The sequence below is a fragment of the Neophocaena asiaeorientalis genome, unplaced genomic scaffold (genome assembly GCF_003031525.2).
Source record: "Neophocaena asiaeorientalis asiaeorientalis breed wild unplaced genomic scaffold, Neophocaena_asiaeorientalis_V1.1 scaffold110, whole genome shotgun sequence".
NCBI lineage: Eukaryota > Metazoa > Chordata > Mammalia > Artiodactyla > Phocoenidae > Neophocaena > Neophocaena asiaeorientalis.
In genome coordinates this window covers 3426921-3435673 of record NW_020175053.1, presented here as the reverse complement: position 1 = coordinate 3435673, position 8753 = coordinate 3426921, and the positions used below count along the sequence as shown (strand labels likewise).

Sequence of the window (8753 nt, the reverse complement as noted above, 5' to 3'; positions counted from 1 at the left end):
GCAGAGGTTGAGGGTCCGCCTGCCGATGCAGGGGACACGGGTTCAAGCCCCAGTCCAGGAAGATCCCACATGCCGCGGAGCGGCTAGGCCCGTGAGCCATGGTTGCTGAGCCTGCGCGTCCAGAGCCTGTGCTCCACAATGGGAGAGGCCACAACGGTGAGAGGCCCGCGTAGTGAAAAAAAAAAAAAAATTATCTGTGAATTATAAGATTATAAGTGATATTTTTACTCTTCTGCATTTCATAAGTTTTATACCCAGTATACATTACTGCTTGTCTAATCAGGAAAAACATTAAACAGGAAAAAATTCCATCAAAGGAGCTGTAAGCATCACTGTAATTTTTTAGGTTTTCTTCATAGGCCCTGACTTTGGCTTTTTTTTTTGCAGTACGCAGGCCTCTCACTGTTGTGGCCTCTCCCGTTGCGGAAAACAGGCTCCGGATGCACAGGCTCAGCATCCATGGCTCACGGGCCCAGCCGCTCCGCGGCATGTGGGATCTTCCCAGACCGGGGCACGAACCCGTGTCCCCTGCATCGGCAGGTGGACTCCCAACCACTGTGCCACCAGGGGAGCCCTATTATTTTTTAAAAGTACATTCTATTCTTCCCTTAATTGAAGGTATGGTTTTGACCAGCCCAGGTTTGAGAGTTTAAAGAGAGCCAAGCTCCCACCAGCCTATCAGTTACACATCACAGGTGAGGAAACTGAGGTCCAAAGACCCGGGAAGCCAAAGCACAGGTGCGGGGAAGGAGCATAGCTCGACACAGACGGACCACTGACGGGCATCCTGTCCCCACGGACCCATGTCGTACGCCTCCCTGCATGCTGTCTTCCTCATGCCCTGGAACCCAGCCCTCCTTCCAGGATCTTTGTAGGGCCAATTCATACTCATCTTTTAACATTAAGCCTGCAGATGGGCACAAGGAATCTTTCTGGAGTAATGAAAACGGTCTAGATTTGACTGTGGTGATGGTTACAAACCGTAAATTGACATTTTAAGTGGGTGAATCTTATGGTATATAAATTATACCTAAAAAAAATGTTTTAAAAAAAGGATCAAGTACTAGCCACACTTTCTCCAGGAATCCCCCCTCATGCCCACCCCACCCAGTCTAAGCCATGCCCCCTTCCTGTGCCCGCAGAATGCGCAGAGCACACCTCCAGCGCTGCTCAGGCCTTGCTGGGCTTTAATGACCTGTGAGCACAGGGCCATCTTGCCCAATAATTCGCGAGGCCTAGCATTTCACACAGCACAGGCAGGCTGCACAGGAAGTAGTCAGATGTTTGTTTACTTAACAATCTGATTAGTCTCTTCTATGTTCTCAACAGGCTGTGTCCGCTAATGACACAAAGATGAGAAGAAATGAACCAGCCCTTAGCCTCAACTTTTAATTACAGAAATAAAGAAAGGAAACCCACATTTTATTTGAGTTCCTGTGGCTTCAGGAACTTTCATATACATTAACTAACCTTATATGTCCTGGGAGAAAAGTGTTTTTCCATGCTTACAAACTGCAGAACTAGGGCTCAGAGAAGTGAAGTAACTTACCCTATGCCACACAATAAGAGATAAAACTGGGATCTGCTTGACGCGAAACACACATTCTTTCCAGTAACCTGCCCTCTACACACACACACACAAGAGGGCACACATGCCAGGAGGAGCAGGGCATTACAGACACAAGCAGAAATGTGGGGCTTGTTATGAGAACGGCAAGAAGACAAGTCGGACAGGAGCAGTTTCACGAAGAAGCAACAGAAAAGACACTGAAAGACAAGGTGGCTCTGAACTGAGAGCCAACTGGAGCCAAGCTGAGGGGCTCAGGCACCACGCATGGGTCATCACCAAGTCCAAGGCCAGGAAGTGACAACACTGGGGCTAAGAGGAATGAGGGCAGGACCGCGAACAACAGAATGCCAGGCAGGTTTGGACCATTCCCTGCTCTGTGCTGCTGCAGCAGCTGGTGACTTACAGTTCAGTCTCCACACTGAACCGACAAAGAAGAGAGTTTTGTTCATGACGCACTGAACAGATTATCTTGCAAAAACTACTCCAGAGAAATAGCTGTTGACCTGACTCAGCCACAGTTGGGAGGAACGGAAGGGGAGCGGCTATCTGCACACAGGAAGGAGTGAGGCCCGAATAGAGGGCGATTTCAGAGGAAAGAACACGCTGGCGCTGGGACAGTTCTGAGCACTGGAGAGCCACAGCAAGCCTGAACCTCGATGAATAAGAGGGCAGAAGAGGGAGGCCTCGAATGGTCCACAGTAAATTTCAGCATAAATAGCCAAAGGAAATAAAACAAATTAAAAACTTAGGAATTCCTACTCCTGAGGCAAAAGGAGAAATGATGTAACTTTGTAAACATTTAAGAAAGAATACGTATCCCTATTCCTCCTGGTGAACACAGCTAAGAGAAGACAACAGACTGACAGGTAGAGCAAGAAGGCAGACAGGCTAGGGACCTCGGAATCCGAGGACCAACACTGGTCCCTGAGTTTTCTTTTTGTCTCTACATCTCAGACTTACAGCAAAAGAAGCCAGACAGACGGGCGGGCTCAGATAAAAACAACAACAGAAGCCTGCCCTCTCCAGCTGAACGACCAGAAAGGGACAGCTCTGCCAGACAGAAAACTTTCAGATAATAGTGGTCTACTCCAGACAAACACCACAGAAAAGTAATCAGGACAGCATGGCACTGGAGCAAGGACAGACAGACAGGTTAGAAGAACAAAACAGAAAATTCACAGGGACACATGTACACAGTCAACTGGTTGTCAACAAAGGTTCCAAAGGAATTCGGGGGGGAAAGGAAAGTCTTCAACAAGTGGCATGGATAACCATGTGGGGAAGAGAGGTGGTGAGCTCCTCCATCACATCACCCACAAAGTGTAATTCATGATTAACTGCTAAAAACTGTAAAACTTCTAAAATAAAACATATTTTTGAGACCTTGGGAGAAGAATATCCCAGACAGGACCAGAAAGCATTAACTATAAAATTAAAAATTGACAAAGTAGACTTTTTAACAGAAGCAAACACTTCTGCTCATCAAAAGACACTATGGGGCTTCCCTGGTGGTGCAGTGGTTGAGAGTCCGCCTGCCGATGCAGGGGACACAGGTTCATGCCCCGGTCTGGGAGGATCCCGCATGCCGCGGAATGGCTTGGCCCGTGAGCCATGGCCGCTGGGCCTGCGCGTCCGGAGCTTGTGCTCCACAACGGGAGAGGCCACAACATTGAGAGGCCCGTGTACCGCAAAAAAAAAAAAAAAAACACTATGAAGAAAATGAATAGTCAAGGCAAGGACGTGGAGAACAATTTACTGTGTGTATGTGTGTGTCCGTCTGTGTGTATGCACCTCACAAAAGACTTACACCCAGAATATATAAAGAACTCCTACAATTCAACAATAAACAGACAATCCAAAACAAAAATGGGCAAAAGAGTTGAGCAAACAATTTACAAAGGAAAATATATGACTGGTCAATAAGCCCACAAAAAAGCTCCACATCACTAAACATCAAAGAAATGGAAATTAAAACCACAATGAGCTATCAACAGACACCATCTAGAAGGGCTAAGATTCAAACAGAACTACAATTCCTAACATTGGTGAGGATGTGGGGCACTGGAAAGTTAAATATATTGCTGGTGGGAATGTACCATTTAACCACTTTGGAAAAGCATCAATATTTGGCAGCATCTTTTACAGTTGAACCCTTACCATATGATCCAGCAATTCCACTCCTAAGCATTTACCCAAGAGAAACGGAAACATATGTTCATGCACAGACATGATCCAAGTAACTTTATTCATACCAGATAAAAACTAGAAACACCTGCATTTCCAGTAACACTGGATAAACAAACTGTAATATGTTCACACAATGGGATATTAGCGTTTTTTAAAACGAACAAACTACTCATACATAGAAGAGAACATATGAACTTCAAAAGACAGCACACCAGACACGCTAGATTACATAAGGTGCGACTATTTATAGGAAGTTCTGGAACGGGCAAACTCACCTCTGTCAAAAGAATCGAGGCGTGTGGTTGTGGGGATGTGGGGGAGAGGCAGGGACTGAGCACGAAGGAGCGCGAGAGAACTTTCTGGTTTGATGGCTACGTTCTGTCTCTTGACAGGCATGTGGGCTACATGCACGTATACATCTGTTGAAACTTTTTCTATTGAAACACCACTCTTACATTAGCTTCAGGTGTACCACGGCTTAGACATTTACATCCGTTTGGAAATGAGGACCCTGGTAAGTCTCGTGACCACCTGTCCCCAAAGTCATTTCAATACTATTGACCATATTCCTTATTCTGCATGTTACATCCCTGGAGCTTTTTTTTTTTTTTTTAATAACAGGGGGTTTGTACCTCTAATCCCTTTTACCTATTTCAACCCTCCACCTCCCTCCCTTCTGGCAACCACCCATTTGTTCTCTGTATCTATGAGTCTATTTTCATTTTGTTTTGCTTGTCTTGTTTTTTAGATTCCACATACAAGTGAGATCATACGGTATCTGTCTTTCTCTGTCTGACTTATTTCACTTAGCATAATGCCCTCTAGATCCACCCAAGCCGTCACATATCACTGAAAATAAATTAATAACATCAATAAAATCCCTCAGATGGGGGGGAAAAAAAAGCTATGGGAGCTATATAGAGATGATCATGAGCCATTAAAAAATATGAACTCTCCTTCTCCAACGTTGCTACTCCCACCCTTACCTTCAGCATCCCACCTCCCCCCACACCCAAAATCACTACAACAGGAATGTCTACTTCCAGTCTTTCTCAACTGAAAGCCTGTGGCTGGTACCTGTGCGAAATCTCTCTCCAGAGAAAACTGAAGATATAAAAGGTTACTTCTGCAATATCTAACAAAAACTATTAAAAGTATACAGCAAAAACCATACATCTAGAATTTTACTTTAGAACCCCCCAAAACTATAACGTTGAAATGAAAATTTTCACATAAAAAGAACAGTTATGACAGTTATAACTGAGGTAAAGCCAAAAAAAAAAAGTGTCATAAAGCTAGACTCAAACTTAATAATTGCTTAAAAACATCCACTCCTTCAAAGAACTAGGATATGCATTGTTCTTAAAAGTCTTTTCTGCTCATGTACCACTATTAATCAGCACACATAATAATAATCATTCACCCATGCAAAGGGACAAAACAATGTAAGTAGGAAAGACAGATTGCTAAATTAAAGTCTCCTGAAATGAGCTTTTGAGAATAACTCCAATGATTTATTAAACTTGATAACTCAACACAGAAAAAGGCCTCATCCAGAAAACCCATAGCTTGCTTAACTAGTTCGCAAATCCAGTATTTATAAACTTTCTTTATTAAATACCAGGCTGTAAGTCACTGGAAGCAGCTTTTCCTCATTTTTACGGTTTTTAAAAATAATCTGGGGCTTCCCGGTGGCACGGTGGTTGGGAGTCCGCCTGTTAATGCAGGGGACATGGGTTCGAGACCTGGTCCGGGAAAACCCCACGTGCTGTGGAGCGACTGGGCCCATGCGCCACAACTACTGAAGTCCGCGTGCCTAGAGCCCATGCTCCGCAACAAGAGAAGCCACTGCAATGAGAAGCCTGCGCACAGCAACGAAGACCCAACGTAGCCACAAAATAAAATAAAACTTTAAAAAAAAAAAAAAAAAAAAAATCTGTAAATTAAGTCTCTAACCCAAATCTCTACAAGGGAATCCAAACACTGATTCATTAGTACCTCACATACTGAACACTAACCAGCATTAACCTACCATCTGGGAATGTCCAACTTTGTAAGCAGTATTTGCACGCCCAGTACGTTCTTATTCTTCAAATTTTCTCAGAATTAAAGGACAAGAGTGTCCAGATCACAAGGGACCACCCCACACCACACGTGAAGAGACCCACGCCAAAGCACATCATGAGGTTTTGGGGTACAGAGGACAGAAGGATGATCCTGAAAGACTCCTGCCGGGCAGGGAAGAGGGCAAGCAACTTACATACAAAGGATCACGATCAACTTGTCAACAAGAACACTGGAAACTTAAAGACAATAAAGGAATATCTTCAAACCTCTGACAAGACAGCTAGTTCCAAGGACCATTCAAGTGCACAGGTAGAATAAAGACGTTCCAGGCACACAGTGGCAAGGACTGTACTCCCCCCGTACACTTGTTCAAGAATCCTGATGCCCTGAAATGAGACCCTGATGGGCAGCAAGGAACCCCATGAAAAGCAGGCCTGTGATCAGCTAGTGACACAGTCCCTGTGACCCAGGGGAAGAAGGGCTCCAAGGACAAAGGGAGTCACAGACATCTGACTGCGGAAAAGAAGAGTAAGACCTGGTAAAGAACCGCTGGAGCTTTTGGAATATATCTGTCATGAGAACAGAGTAAAAAGCAAATAAAAATAAAAGATAACCATTAACTCTAAGAAAAAGGAAAAGGTAGATGAGAAAATGAAATTGTAGTCTACTGCCTGGCTCAGGGTTACACAGTATTTGTGTGATCATCACCATGAAAACGATGGGTGCTGACAGAATCAAACACTGTGCAGGGTAGGATGATGCTGGGGGGCTGGGGGCAGGGGGCCCGGCGAAGGTCTGAGACACCCAAATCCTCATCTACCCTAACACCTAGGTTAACACAAGACATCCAAAATTGCTATCTTCAAAAACAGCAGCTTAAGGATATTATTTAGATAAAGGAAATAAACACCAAAAAAATTAGCTGAAAGGAAAAAACTAAGACCGAGAGGGGTGCAGGAGCGAGGCGGGGAAGAGTGCAAGTCTTTAAACTGGGCTGGGGGTCCCCAAGACCACCCGCAGGGTCGGCAATTCGCTAGATGGACTCACATAAGTCATCACACAGTCATGCTCACAGCTGCGATTTATTACAGAGAAAGGACACAAAGCAAAAAAACAAAGGAAAAGGCACAAGGAATCAGGCACACGCTCCCGGGAGTCCCCAGGCAGTGGAGTCACAGGGACACGTGTGACGCACCGTGTGCTGGGCAGCTCCTCACTCACAGCCCGAGGTCCCCGTGGAGCCCGGTCACACTGGTGTTCTCCGCCGGACGGGTACCGAAATCCCAGACTGCCAGAAAGACAGCAGGTGTTCCGCGTAAACCACACTGTTTTACAAACCACTGAGGCCCAGTAAGCTGCTCTTCTCATTTAGAGACAGTTTTATATGTTCTAGGGAACAGGTATATAAAGAGAAATCCCCATCAAGGGATTTTTCTTAAAACATGAATATTACTATCCAAGAAAAAAAATGTTAAGTTTATAAACCGAGGTGAGACAAATAATCCTTCAGACGAGGCAGATAAGGTTTAGAGGGTTTCCTATCATTCACAGTGAAATCCTCGCCATGCAAATATGTGCGAGGTTTGTGGCGTGTGCCCCGTGATGCAGACCAGTATACACAGTTACAGGACTGAGTAATTTCTCATGCACACTCCCACAGACCAACTGTCAGCCCATTAGGCTGTTACATAATTAGTCCTTTCAAATCTTCCAGCATTTGCTTAGGTCTATACTTCAGTAGAGATTTTACTCTTGGGTTACTGTTTCTTTTCTGTATTCTCCTTATAGATCATCAAACTTAATCTTTATTTTAGTTTCTCCCCTACCCCCAGGGGCTTATCCAAACAAATAAACTTTCAATTAGCATCTCGCATGCCACTCACAGAAATTCACTGAATGACATAGTGATTTAATGTTTTCCACTCAACATTCTTAGTGTCACTGATTAAAACAATATGCCTGAGATAAGATATGTGTGTAAAATCAGTTTAAAAGATGTGAAATTCAGAAGTTCATCATAATGAATACGAACGTATGAATGTCTTTTTAAGGCTGACAATAACTTTTACATGAAAAATTCACAAGTTATTTTAGGACACTGATATAATGCAAAATGTAAAAATCAATGTCCAGATGAAACAGAAATCTAAAGGGCACAGATTATGTCCATTATTTAAGTGAACGTTCAAACTCTGAGGATCAGAATGCCAGGTGCTGGAAAATGAGCAGCCAAAACATACAGGATCTAGCAGCCAGAAATAATCTCACCTGCCTGGGATGAAAGGCTGCAGAGGACACAATCCAGTTCTACATACAGCTGTCCAAATCAAAGAGTATGTATGTGTATTAAGTATGGGGAGAAAAGTCCACATTGCCTTTACACAAAATCAAAGGTGCTATCATCAGCAGTCACTGTAATTCAGAGGACAAAAAAAAAGTTTTCTTATTAAAAAAACAATAAATATCATTTGGTATTATCAGTAAAACAGCACATTTTTAAAGCAATGACATATCCTTTGGCTGGGGGGGAGGGTGGTGTCTTTCCTGCCACATTTCATAATCACAAAATCTATTCTCAAGTAAATAGTAAATTAGAAGTTAACTTGGGGCCGGGGGAGACCAACAAACGTTATTTAATAATTTTTAAAATGCACACCATTGGTTACAACAGAAACTGGGTAAAAGTATCTAGTCCATGGTTCCCAGACAGTGCGCGGAGGCACCCAGAGCACTGTAAGCAAACTCATCCCGGCCGCAGGGAGCTTGCATTTGAAGGAAACAGAGCGGTATTCAATATCTGCCAGACACTGTACAAACTACCAGCTAAAAGAAGTTCAGTTTCAACATTAGACTGTGCACATTCCTTTCAACAGCATACCTCTGTGAAGCTGGGTTTTCTGGGGTAGCTATGATTTAAAGAAAAAAAAAA

At 43.8% G+C, this 8753-nt stretch overlaps 1 protein-coding gene across 2 annotated transcripts in view; it reads right to left on the bottom strand.

The window, feature by feature from the left end:
* RALBP1 (ralA binding protein 1) overlaps positions 1-8195 on the bottom strand; it is a 33652-nt gene extending 25457 nt beyond the window's left edge. The window contains exons 1-2 of one of the 2 annotated variants that reach the window (XM_024763938.1): positions 8093-8130; positions 7020-7112 (exon numbers count right to left, since the gene is read on the bottom strand). The gene's annotated coding sequence lies outside the window, so the exon portion shown is untranslated. Of the gene's footprint in view, positions 1-7019; positions 7113-8092 lie in introns of both variants that reach the window. The other variant, XM_024763939.1, reaches the window with a different exon arrangement.
* Between the last annotated feature and the right edge of the window lie 558 nt (positions 8196-8753).